The sequence below is a fragment of the Suncus etruscus genome, chromosome 1 (assembly GCF_024139225.1).
Source record: "Suncus etruscus isolate mSunEtr1 chromosome 1, mSunEtr1.pri.cur, whole genome shotgun sequence".
NCBI classification, from domain to species: Eukaryota; Metazoa; Chordata; class Mammalia; order Eulipotyphla; family Soricidae; genus Suncus; species Suncus etruscus.
This window is the reverse complement of record NC_064848.1, coordinates 67,116,317-67,130,353: the sequence shown is the minus strand read 5'-3', so window position 1 is coordinate 67,130,353 and position 14,037 is coordinate 67,116,317. Positions and strand designations below refer to the sequence as shown.

Sequence of the window (14,037 nt, the reverse complement as noted above, 5' to 3'; positions counted from 1 at the left end):
AGGAGGAAGAGGAGGAGGGGGGGAGGAGGAGGAAGAAGCAGCAGCAGCAGCAGCTGTGGTACTGTGATACAAAAATTTAGATTACTTAAGAAGCAAGGATGTTCTTTAAAGTGCTATGTAGTCATGATTTAAAATATAGAATAAGCGGCATCAAAACTTCAGAAACCTTGTTAAAAGTAACAATCACAACATTTTTGCTCTAGGAAAGCAGAAAAATCCATGTTATAGCTTTGATCCCTAAGTTTACATATTTAAATCACCATTGCTCTACTGGATTACCAAGGAGTGAAGAACATTTGAATCTTTCAGCAATGGATAATCTAGTGGTAAAAATCAGAATAGTACAAATCTGTCTGGCAAAAGCCATGCTGAATTTCACTGAATTGGGGTGATCATTCATCCGTTAGCAAGAAAGTCCTCTTATGGTGCCATACTGACCCTTTTATCTATAACACCTCATAATATGCTCGGAGGAAGCCAGTATGGTATTAGGTAACTGTATTAAATATCTCAATGGGAAAATACCACTGTGGGCAATTATTAAAGAAATGCAAAAGGGCACACCACCTAGTCACTGGTAAACATTTCTACCTAAGGAAAAGTTATTACTTAGAAAATAATCTGTACTATATTAGATATGTATTCTATGCCATGCACTAGCTCAAGAGGTTGATTTTACCTTTAGCTAAAGCTGTGTATTTTTCTAATCTGTTTGGGGGCAGCTGTCAAGTAATGAGAGTAAGCAGTGCCATTTTAATAAGGAAGTCTTTTAATGAAATATAATAGGTCACAAATACCTAATTTCTGCTCTTTACTGTAATTGCCAGTCTTTACTATAACTGCCACTTTAACAATCTTTTCCAAATGCTGACACAAAAGATGAACAAATCAAGAGTATTAACATGTGTGTATATTTACAGCTTATTGCTGTCAAAAGGCTGTATTTCTACTTCCAACTCTAGCAGCAATCTGTGGATCTGTTTCTTTTGATGGCAGCATCTTGTTACAAGGTTGTGAATGTATCTGAATTAATCTTGTTTCATGGTTATATAAGCAAACATACTCTAAAAGATACTTAGGAGAAAAGTTACAACATATAACACCTTTAGAAATATCAATTTTCTGTAAGAAGTATAGTTTACTGCTTATTTTTCCTTTGAAATTTTTCTGCTCCATTAGTTATAAAAGTGTTAAAATCATAAATTATAAAATCATGTTTATCCTATTTTCTCATACACATCTTATTTTATATAAATTCAAGCATGTGAACATCCTAACTGCTTAACATCCTTAAATTGCCTATCAGAAACTAAAGGAATTACTTTAAAATTAAAATAAACAATTTCAATGAGAGAGCACAAGTGTTATAGCAAAGGCACATACTTTATAACTATTTAGCTACAGTTCAATTTTATGGGTATTAATAAAAGGCAAAGAAAACTTTCCTGAAAAGTTTTTCACATTATAATCCTTTTTTAGCTTTTTGTTTTGCTTTAAGCATGTTTTAAGCAAGTTTCTTTATCCAGAAACTTTAAAATCTGGTACTATATTTATTATATAAATATTAGAAGTCTTATGTCTAAACATTGGGAGTTTTATAAGAAGTTGCCCATTTTTGAAAGGCTAAACTTCCCAATATCAAACTAGCTTACACTGAAAAGAAAACCATGACAACTGTTTGTACCTCTCGCTTTATTATTACATCCGGCCTGGTCACTCTGAGAAATTCAATCTATTATGGTTGCTAGGAGCCTGTTGCTGTGCAACCTAGAAGGGTATGCTGTGCTTTCAGGATAAGGAGTGCTAATAAACCTGTAGGCTTCCCTCCATGGGTCTGACCAGAGTGTTTAAAGGGTTTAATACTTTTCAAGAGTGATTGGCCCACAATTCAAGGCACATCCTATTAAAAACAAGTCACACAGAGAGATTTCGAACAAAGGAACAAAATGCTAAACATACACAAATATTCAAAATGTATCCTCAGAATACCTAACTAATTTGGTAAAACAAACAAAGAACAGATTATGATCTACATTTCAATTACACCATCTACCATTCCCAAGTCTTTTTTTTTTCTTGTATATAGCCCCCCAAAGGTTAAAATTGATATAAATGAACTGAAAGTTTCCAGAAGGAAAAAACAGAACATTAAGAAATTTCAACTTTGATGTAAACATATCAATATATATGAAACTTAAATTCTAACAAAAAAAAGTTAATTAAACCTAGGAGTCCAGAGCCATGAGATTAGTGAAACGACTCTCGCAGTATCTTCATTCCTTTCCGTGAGTAATAAATTTATATTAAATCTAAAATCTAATATTAATAATGCTAAAATCTAGCATTTGATAGTGATATTTTACAACTTTAAAGACTAATACTCAAGAAGTTATTAGCATAAATTCACGACAGTACTTCTTACATGTAAAAAAGAAAACAGAAGGATAATCTGTCAATAAAATACTACTTAAATTGTATGAAAAATATTTTAATTGGATAAAAGAATGAGCAAACTTCTAATAAGATTATATAGACTTATTTGCTTTGTATAGCAGGTGTTTATCAAAAAGTATTTGAAGACAAAAGGTTGTGTTTATTACAAAATTTCAAAGATCATCTAAAGTACATAATTCAATACTAAACCATGAACATTTACTCAGAATTTTCCAAGTTGTATTTGGAAACTATTTTGATTATCCAAGTACTGCTGAAGCATAAAGTTAAGTTGGTTTTAAAGCCTCACATTTTCTTTCTATTCATTGCATCACTTAGTCCTCCTGTTTAACTACTTAGGGCTGGGAGCACTTTTTAAAGAATCTGCCAATAATTGCACTACCTTTTGTCATTTTTTTTTTAAAGCTGTGAATATCTGTGTTTCAGTGTTTCTTTTTCTTCACTCATTAAACACCATACAAGCAAAGGAAATTAACTATTTGTCTAAAAGTACCAAGAAACAATGAACAGAGGAATGCAGAACAATTGTCCAAAAAAGAAAAACAAAGAATCCAATAAGAAAGAGAACTTAAACAGTCAGAGAGGAACAAAGGCAAAATCTAACTAAAAAACTTGAGATTGTAGGAACTTTAAATTAGTCTTATGCTAAGTTCCTTTTCCTTTTTCCTCTAGTTTCTGATAAACTTTTCAACTTTCCCAAAATAAATAAATACATATATAAATTAAAAAACTGAGATTTTAGCAGGAAGAGAATCGTTAGCTAAGGAAGTTTAGAACTAAAAAGGCTTCTAAGTAAAGCCAAGAAGAGTTGAAGAGAGCAAACAGAAAAAGATATAGAAAGGATGACAAAAGTGAGTTTTAAAAAGAGAATAATTAGATTTTTCTGAAAGATAAGGAGTCATTTTACTGATAAGGTAAAAAGGAAAACAAAATACAAATTTCTTTATAATCACTGATAAACTTTATTTTCTTTAATTCATCTTTTACATCATAAGGCCTATAGCAACTAACATTTCCAGACAAAGTAGTGATAACAGTAACATTTATGACATAAAAACTAATAACTAATAATAAGATGCAATTTAACTATACAAAGAAGTAACTTGAATATTTCCGATCAACCACTTCAGACAAAGGAAAAAATAAACAATTATCTAAGTCTCAGGACCTAATGTTTGAAAACCTATTTTAAAGTAATGAAAACTGAATTTTCAAGTAAGAATAAAACATTAAGTATACACAAAAATACATACATAACATAATAGCCAAACAAAATTACTGAAGTTTAAATCCACTTATGAGTATAATTCACAGAACCAATATTAGGAAAACTTTTAATTTCTAAAATAGAAAGTACTTGGTCAGAGACAACTAAGTATATTAAAGCTAGAATCTGATCTGAAAGAATCAAATCTTTAAAATGGCTGTATTAATACTCAGTGTCTACTACTCAGGTCAGGTGTCATTAAGAGGCAATGAAGCAAATATAAATAACAAAATCTTTTCAACAGAGATGGCTATCCCACTTTGGAAGAGTCACTGGACAAGAGCACATTGCTGATTTTTGGGTTCTTGTATCTTCAACTTACAAAGTTGATTTATGTATGAAATTTGGTATCCAAAAAAGAAACGATAAGAGTATTATAGAGAATATACTTATCTAAAATATTAAATATTTTGAAAATTCTTGGAATTTTCTTGCAACAGCTTTTGAATATTTATACATACTTAACTGTTTGTTGGAGTTTTTAGATATTCTATTTTTCCCATATTTTCATTGTGTTCTAGTGTAATTTTTTTCCTTTACTTAAAAAATGTAGTTGCAAAGTTATTCATAATTGGGTTTCAGTCTTAAAATAAACACCACCCTGGATTCAAACTTCTAAGTTTTATAAAATTTTATTAAAATTATAGGTTCTTTGTGTTAGAAGTGTTTTATTATCTTTAAGATTTAAAAAAACCACTTATGAAAGCCATAAATATAACATTAATCCTTCCTAACAAGTGTTTCCCAAAACTTTTTCAAATTATGTTTATTTCTTTATCCATGTCTTTTGAGATACTGATTAAGGAAAAAAATAATAAATTTATAAAAGAAAGGTAACATATATATCTATTTAGAATAGTAATATTAATTAAAACAGTTTAAATCTTCTTACATTAAAAAACACTTTTAAGAATAAAGAGAGAGCACAGCAGGTAAGGTATTTACTAAGTTAAACTGGTTTGATTTCCCAGAGCCAAAGATGACCCCTGCCAAAATAATCAGAGCACAGAGCCAGTAGTAAGCCCTGAGCACAGCTGGGTGGAACTACCCCTCTGTGTGCAGAAGCGCACGCGCACACACACACACACACACACACACACACACACACACACACACACACACACAAACTAAAAACTAAGATACATGTTACACAAAGTTCTGTGAAGGTAAAATAAATTTTATGAATAGAAAAGCATTAGAAAATAAAAAAATTATATGAGATCAATATTACATTCTCACAAAGCAATGGCAAACTTTCTATTTTGATTTTGAAACTTTATCTTTAATTTCAACTAAAATCTGAAACTATAAATATAAAAGTTTACAACTCCAAATCTTAAATGATATGTGTATGGGAACTAACATTTGTTCTTTTCATGATTATATTTTCATCTATCCACAGGGGAGATGCCACGGCATGGCAAAGTAGCATAATAAACTGGCAATCTAAGCACTAAACCTGACTCTGGCTGGGTCTCTTTCCACAGGTAAAATGAGAGAATATAAGTGGGATAGCTGGGACAATGATAGTAAGAAAAGATCACTCTGGACAAGAACTAGATGCTTAAAGGAGGTAAAGTGATCCACATAATACACCTTCAATAATAGTATGGAAAACCACAGTGTCTACACAGTTAAGAAACAGAAACAGAGGTATACAAAAGAAAAATGCCTGCCATAGAGGCAGCATGCAGGGAAGGCAGGAGGGAAACTGGGAACATTGGTGGCAGGAAATGTTCACTGGTGTAGGGATGGGTGTTAGACAATGACTGAAATACAATGATGAACAACTCTGTAGTTGTATCTCACATGATTCAATTAAAAAGCTTCTTTTTTAAAAGAATGGGGAGTTGGGGAATGAAGCCTTGTACCTGAAATAAAGATTAACCACAGGTATGAACTATTAAAGTGCACATAGAAAGGAACTCAACTTCATTATTTTATCACACAGTTCTGTTTTCACGTATGTCCTAAGTTATTTCTTTAAAAGTTAGATGGGGAAATAGTAAGATGAGATTTGCTAATTTCCAAAGTCTTCTATTGCTCACATATTTTTCATAAACATCGTAGAAGTACAAACATTTGGGGGCCGGTGAGGTGGCACTAGAGGTAAGGTGTCTGCCTTGCAAGCGCTAGCCAAGGAAGGACCGGGGTTCAATACCCCCGCGTCCCATATGGTCCCCAAGCCAGGGGCGATTTCTGAACGCATAGCCAGAAGTAACCCCTGAGCATCAAATGGGTGTGCCCCCCCCAAAAAAAAGAAGTACAAACATAGGATACATTTGGCTTATATATTTTATTTTCATTTTAAACAGCAGAAATACCACATATCTAGTTTACCATTTGCCAAAATGGGGACACACCTAACTCACTTCAAGCACAAATAAATGTTTGGATACTTAACCACCTTCAAAGATGAAAAACCAGAGTTGAAGTATTATCTACAATTAAAAATTCAAACAGATAGTTATGGGGGAAACTGTTTGGGGTTTAATCCTGGCAATGCTCAGGAAATTGCTGTACACAAGGATTGAACCCTGGTAGGCTACATAGAAGGCAAGTACCAGTATCTTATCCCTGCACTGTTTCTCTGGTCCTAGACTTTGTATTTTGTTTAAGATGCAAATGTAAGTTCTACTTCCTTAATTTCAATGTTAAAAAAATCATATATTAATTATATTATGTTAAAAAATTTCAAAGGCAAGTACCAGTATCTTATCCCTGCACTGTTTCTCTGGTCCTAGACTTTGTATTTTGTTTAAGATGCAAATGTAAGTTCTACTTCCTTAATTTCAATGTTAAAAAAATCATATATTAATTATATTATGTTAAAAAATTTCAAAGGTATTTCAATAGACTACAACAGTCTTATATACTACTGAACAGTTTATTATATAATAAATGGCTGAATATTTGACAGTGACTGGAACAGAAAATGATTTTCACATCAGTCCACTGAAAATCTCATTCTAAAATATCAACATGACAATTTGTCAAAATGCCAAATTTTAAGATAATTTGCCCATTAATTTATTTATCTAAATGTCCTCTCATTTTTCTTCCACACATATAAGTACAATTTATAAATTAATAATTAAAGATTATTTTCTATGCTATATAGACAGTGGCAATTTAGCTTCTAATACACTGAAGAGCATTTGATCATTCTTTATCCAATTAAATTAGCCATATAAACAAACTGAGAGTATAAGCAACCAAATCAGCTGTTCCATTAAATATATCAATTCTTTCTGATCTGACAATATATTTAAGTATATTTATAACCATACGTGTTTCAAAAGAAATAAAACCCACTGCAAACATATTTGTAATCATGGTGCTTAAATAATGATATTATTATTTAAGAAAAAAAAAAGAACCTCCAAAAAGTAAACTGACAGAGTATACTTCACTGTGTAGTCCACACATATATCTCTCTATATATGTATATATTTACAAGTGTAGGTAGTATGTTTAGGGAAAAATAATGCAAGCATAATATATTAAGTACAAGGTAAAACAATGAAGACTCTTTAGGAAGGTTAATATGAAAGAATCATTAACGTTAAAATCATGTTAAAGAAATATACCAAAGTTACTTCAACCAAATTTATTCGTCTCTGTATTTTAAATTGCAACCTCTTCCATTTCTATTTCTATTTCTTTTCTTTTTCATAGCATTTGAAGCCATCAATCATAGCACTCATTTATTTTCTTTCTTTTATCCCCAATTATTGAATTGGAAGTTCCAAAGGTCAATGGCCTAATTAGAGGGGGGGTGTTTTTATTTTTCTTGGCTGTTTTGTTGTGGGGTGTAGTGGGGGGGGGATGTGGTCCACACTCAATGGGGCTCTGGATTACTCCTGACTCTGTGTTTAGGGATCATTCCCGGCAGTGCTCAGGGAACCACCAAATGTGGTACTGAATATCAAATTAGGATCACCCCTCTACTCTCTATCTGGCCCCAATTAATTTTGTTCATTGTTGATTTTACTAGTAATTCACTATTTAGTCCATAATATATATGCAGTATTTTCTCAAAAGAATAAATGAACTATTATGAAAAGTGAAAATGAGCTTTGGCAACTTCACTGATTCTGGAAATTGAAGGAAACTCCTTGAGATTGGAGAGCAATTAGAACAACTCTCCACAACTAATAGTAAACTCACCAAACTCAACTCAAGAGATGATACAGAATTAAAAATAACGATTAAAAGAACCTCAATGTATTTATGAGTAACGGCTAGCTCTAGATTTTTTTTAATGTTTTGTAGGGTAAAGTTTCTAAGGTAAACAGAAAAGCTGATAACTATGTCTTTCAATAATAAAACCCTTGAGGGGGGAGGAGAAATCACAAATGTAACCACAGATATAACTACTGTAATAACTCTCTACTGTAATTAAATTCATTTATTAAAACATGAATTAATATCCATGTACAATAGGACTACATTGCTCTAATGGTCATTACAGAACTTAGGCTGAACAAAAATATAAAATGGCAAAATGTTTTCTATAATTTGGTACTGACACCTAATCATCACTTTTATAAGGGTGGAAGGGAGGGAGGGAGAAAGGAAAGAAGGAGGGAGGGAGGGAGGGAGGGAGGAAGAAATCATCTGGCCTCTGTTAACTATCAATTTGCATAGATTAACCACTTCAAACAAATATGTAAATAATTTCCCAATCAATAACATAAAATTCATTAGTGAATCTAACTATAAGAGGATGAATTTTATTGTTTGTTTTGTTTTTGGGTCACACCCGGCAGCTCTCAGGGGTTACTCCTGGCTCTATGCTCAGAAACTGCTCCTGGCAGGTTTGGGGGACCATATGGGATGTGGGATTTGAACCACTGTCCTCCTGCATGCAAGGCAAATGCCCTACCTCCATGCTATCTCTCAGGCCCCAAAAGGGTAAATTTTAAATAGGCTGGGAAATACATTCTATAAACAATAAAAACTTGTTTTTAAAAAATGCAGAATTCAAGTGACCATACACTGTAGCATAGCAACTGCTATTTATGTGCCAAATAGTGTTACTTGCCTATTATCTAATATAATCATATTAAACAATAATTTAAGGTAGATTTTATTAACCTTATTTCAGAGTTTAAGTTAAACTGCCTAAAGTTAAACTGGTCAGCAGGAGAGCTAGAACTAAACCCTTAGCTATTCATTCCAAACTTCTTGCTCTTAACCAATTAATTTGTAGTATATAATATAGGCTGTCTGAAAAGTTACAAAGCAAAGTGAAAAAAAATAGCTTGAAAATATATATTAGATGGTAAGTATTCTAATAGCAAAGACTATGGCAGTCTTATGACTCAAAAATTTTTCTAAATAACAGAAAGCAAGAAATACTATGGTTCTAACATGGAAAATATGAAATATGGCCTCTCTGAACACATACCAAGTAACTTCCTTTTTATGATATTCTATTAATCTAATATTTTTAGTTTTATTTATTTTTTTGGTTTGGAGGCCAGTCCAAGCTGTGCTTAGGGCTTACTTCAAGCTCCTAGTTGTGTATTTCAGGATCACTCCTAGAGCAGCTTAGAGGACCATTTGCTGACTGGGAATTGAACCCTGACTGCAAGAAGCACCTTACCCACTGTACTATATGTTTCTCCCCTTATTACCTCATATTTTGAAAGAGTGTAGGTAAAAATTTTTCCAGGTTATAAGATATTGAGACTACATTGCATTGTTTAGATAATTCCTGTTTAGAGTCAATAAATATAGCAATCTAGTGTTAATCTGGTAACTAAATCTCTACTTTCAAATCTCAGTTTAAGTCTTCTAAGTATTTGGCACATTGTTCTCATCTGAATTACAGGTTTAATATTTATATTTTCCATTCTATTTAGTAGACAAGTAGGCAAGATGGCAGATCAAGAATAAAGTTAATTTGAAAAAAACAATGTGATTTAAAATTCCGTTGTCAATTCCCTAGACCTCAAACTACGTTTCTCCAATTAACAAAAAGCAAAATCAGTTTAATGCATGATGATTGAGTCTCTAAATTTACATAAAACAACAGCATAAAATTAGGAAACTATAATCATAAACACTAAGAGTGAGGAATTTCAAGGCAAAAAATGCAACAGCTAGGTAATATTTCATCATACCTTTGTTTATCATAGCTCCATTTTTATTGAAGGCGAGAATAAATCCCAGGGGAATGCTTTTACAAGAAAGGTCTGCCCCTGGGGTTTTACCTTGTTAAGAGCAAAAGACAAATGGTTGTCCCCTAAAGGAAACCTACTCCAGTTTAATATAAATGTATCCTTTCAAATTTGGTACCACAAATGATGCAGTAAGAGCATCAAGTTACCATTACAAAGTTCAGTGGACATTTTAGGAAGTGTTACAAATCAACATCCTAACAATATTATCAACTTGTTTGGTGCTCAAATTGTGCTTTATCAATAAACAAGATACAAAATTTATGTTCAACCCTGAGCTTACAGTTTTACTTCCAAGTATAAAAAACATGAACGCACGCATACACACAATCTTGGAAAATATTCTGCCAGTCTCAAACTCAGTAAATAACATATTCTTATAAAAATTCAGATTAAGAAAATAAGAATATAATAGCATGACTCCTGGTATTGCTTCTGGTTGCCATGGCATAAAGGGCAGACCCTTCACATTCTCATTCTTCTCATTCATGCCTCTCTCTTACTTAGAGCACTGCAACACCTTTAAAATCCAGCTGGGCAAGCCTCAACTTGTACTGCTTATGTCATGCTGCCAGGATTTTACTTTTGTTTCACAAAAGAATGACCCATCAGAACAATTGTTTCTAGGTTTTTTTAATCAGCAATTCAAATTATTTTTCCTAACAATCTTTAGAATGATAAGAACTATTGTTACCTTCATCCAAATAAAAGGCATATGCCAGGCCTGAAAATTATCTATTCATTATGATACATACCATATATGTCAATAACACCCAAAGAGAGAAAATATAAACAATAAAATTATAGCATTTTTAAAAGGCAAACAAACTTGATATTTCTACTTTAAAAGTATAGTCTGTTTATTATTTTAATGTTTATAGCTTTTATTTCTATCATTCTAATTTTTTTTTCTGGTTTTCAGGTCACACCAGGTGATGCTCAGGAGTTACTCCTGGCTATGCGCTCAGAAATCACTACTGGCTTGGGGGACCATATAGGATGCCAAGGGATCAAACCAAGGTCCGTCCTGGGTCAGCTGCATGCAGACAAACACCCTACCGCTGTGCCATCACTCTGGCCCGTCCTTCTAAATTTTCTATATAAACTTTGTAACTGGAAATAACTTTTTAACTTAAAGGAATCTATCCAATTTGAACAAATTTTAAAATTCGGGGGTTTTTGGGTTTTTTTTTTTTTTTTTTTTTTTTGGTTTTTTGCAGGGGTTGGGGTCACACCCGGCAGCTCTCAGGAGTTACTCCTGGTTCTATGCTCAGAAATCGCTGCTGGCAGGCTCAGGGGACCATATGGGATGCTGAGATTCAAACAACAGATCTTCTGCATGCAAGGCAAATGCCTTACCTCCATGCTATCCCTCCGGCCCCTAAAATTTGTTTTTTAGGAAAAAAAAGTTAAACAAATATGAAGTTCAAACATAGACAAAATTAACAAGTATTCTAAATATGAAAGGCTTCACATTTGTTTATTATATTTTATTTTCTTGGGGGGGGGGGGGGAGAGGCAAAACCTGGTGGTGCCTAGGACTTCTCAAAGATTGCTCGGAGTCCCTTACAATTTTACTGTAATACTGCATTGACCTCTATGAGAGAACATTGGTTGAAAACCCATTGCAAATCATTTAATCTCAGTTATCCTCTCTTTAAGTAGGAGAAAGGCAAAAAGGTTGCATTAGATAACCACAAATTTTGTTCCAACAAAACTATTACTAAACACATCTTAATAATGTCTTACCAGAATATTACATATTCTGAACCACTGAGAAGCTTGACAGAATTTTTACCTCTTTAGCTATGCTCTAGCACTTTAACTTTTCCTTTTGGTCAGCTGACAAAGCAAAAATAATCAGGAATCAGGTAATAGAATGAATAGAAACAGGACAAGAATGAGGCAGGTAGAAACTTCACAGGGTATTTAAGGTTCTAGATCCAGACACAAAAGCTTAGCTGTATGCAAAGTAGGTCATTTTGAAAATACAGGTCAATTCTTAGTTTTCCTTTATATGGACTCAAACTGGAACATTAAATCATTTGCTATTTGAAGTATCTACAAGTAGATCCATATACTACTGGAAAGGCTTGTTTTATAATTTCATGATTATATAAAATAATAAATGCAGTGAATGCAACTTTTTCACCCCCAAAAATAATTCACCATTTTTTCTAACATTATATGGAATATAAAAAACTTTCAAAAGGGAAAATAAATCTATAATTTGATTTTAAGCTTAAGGTGTTAATGGAAGAAAAGTTGAAAAGGGGAAAGAGGGCCAATGAATGACAGAGAAAGGATGGCGGTAGTGATGGTAGGTAGGATATAACATATTTTGAGGAAGTGAGAGATTATGCCCCTAAAATATCAAGTCTTACGAACCATAATCAAAAAAAAATTAATGTTTCTAGGGCTAGAGAAAGTGCTTGCCTTGTATGAGACCAATTCAGGTTGAATCCCAGGCACCCCATATGGTTTCCCCAATACCTGTCATAAGAAGTGATCCCTGATGGGCCAGACTGATATATAGCATTGCATGCAACCAACCCAGATTCAATTCCAGCATCTTATTGGTCTCCCAAGCTTACCATGAGTGATTCCTGAGTGCAAAGAAGTAAGCCTGACTATTGCTGTGTGTAGCCTAAAAACAAAAAATACTAACAAAAAAATAGAAGAGATCCCTGAGTATAGATCCAAAAGCAAGATTTAAGAACCAGCAAGTACAATAAATAATTTTAAAATTGAAGTATAAAGGCTTCTAAGAGCTTTTTTTTTTTTTCCAAAAAAAAAGAAAAAAACGGGGCCGGAGAGATAGCATGGAGGTAAGGCGTTTGCCTCTCATGCAGGAGGTCATCGGTTCGAATCCCGGCGTCCCATATATGGTCCTCCCGTGCCTGCCAGGAGCAATTTCTGAGCCTGGAGCCAGGAATAACCCCTGAGCACTGCCGGGTGTGACCCAAAAACCACAAAAAAAAAAAAGAAAAAAACACGTTTTAAATATTCACACTGATATGAGCCCCAAGCCTAACAGGAGGCATCCCTGAGCCCAGGGCCCATAGTAAGCCTTGAGCACAGCCAGGTGTAGCCTATAGACATGAATATCATATAAGCTACTCAAGTATCCCAACTGTATTATTTTATATTTGTATAGTAATGTTATATTATGTATAATGTCATAGTCAGTTTCAAGAAATTCATACAGTATTATGATTCAATGTTTTTCTATATAAAATATTGATAATGAAATACCCATGTAATAATAATCAAAATTTTCAGGCCCAGAGAGATAGCACAGCGGCGTTTGCCTTGCAAGCAGCCGATTCAGGACATAAGGTGGTTGGTTCGAATCCCGGTGTCCCATATGGCCCCCCCCCCCCCCCCCCCCCGTGCCTGCCAGGAGCTATTTCTGAGCAGACAGCCAGAAGTAACCCCTGAGCACTGAAACCAAAAATAATAATAATAATCAAAATTTTCAAAGTTGTAACTATTCCCAACAAAAAACTTGTCATGATACTGCAAAGAAACTTCAGTCTATTCCCTAGCATCCCCTATTAGTTAAAATCATATTAAGGCAAAACCCATTAAATGAATGGCTATTTAATAATCCACATTACATAACTGATTAATAGCACCTAATTTATCTTTATTTCTTTTTTTTTTTTTTTTTTGGTTTTTGGGCCACACCCTGTGACGCTCAGGGGTTACTCCTGGCTATGCGCTCAGAAGTTGCTCCTGGCTTCTTGGGGGACCATATGGGGCACCGGGGGATCGAACCGCGGTCCGTCCTAGGCTAGCGCAGGCAAGGCAGGCACCTTACCTCCAGCGCCACCGCCCGGCCCCTTAATTTATCTTTTTTTCAAAATCTTAATTTTATCTATTTGTATCTTTATTGTTTGGTTTGTTTTGGGAATCACACTCAGCAATGTTCAGGGCTTACTCCTGGCTCTACACTGAGAAATTACTCCTAGCCATGCTCAGGGGACAATACGAGATGCTAGTGATTGAACTAGCCAAAAGCTTTACTATACTATCTATCTGACTCCTCTCTTAATACCTTCTACTTTTTCTATTCTTACTGATTTCTATTTATATCATTTTCAGTCTTCTATATGATCAAACCTT

The 14,037-nt window shown here is 33.6% G+C and overlaps 1 protein-coding gene across 1 annotated transcript in view; it reads right to left on the bottom strand.

Annotated features, from left to right (window-relative positions):
• RFX3 (regulatory factor X3) overlaps positions 1-14,037 on the bottom strand; it is a 331,177-nt gene that overhangs the window by 305,347 nt on the left and 11,793 nt on the right.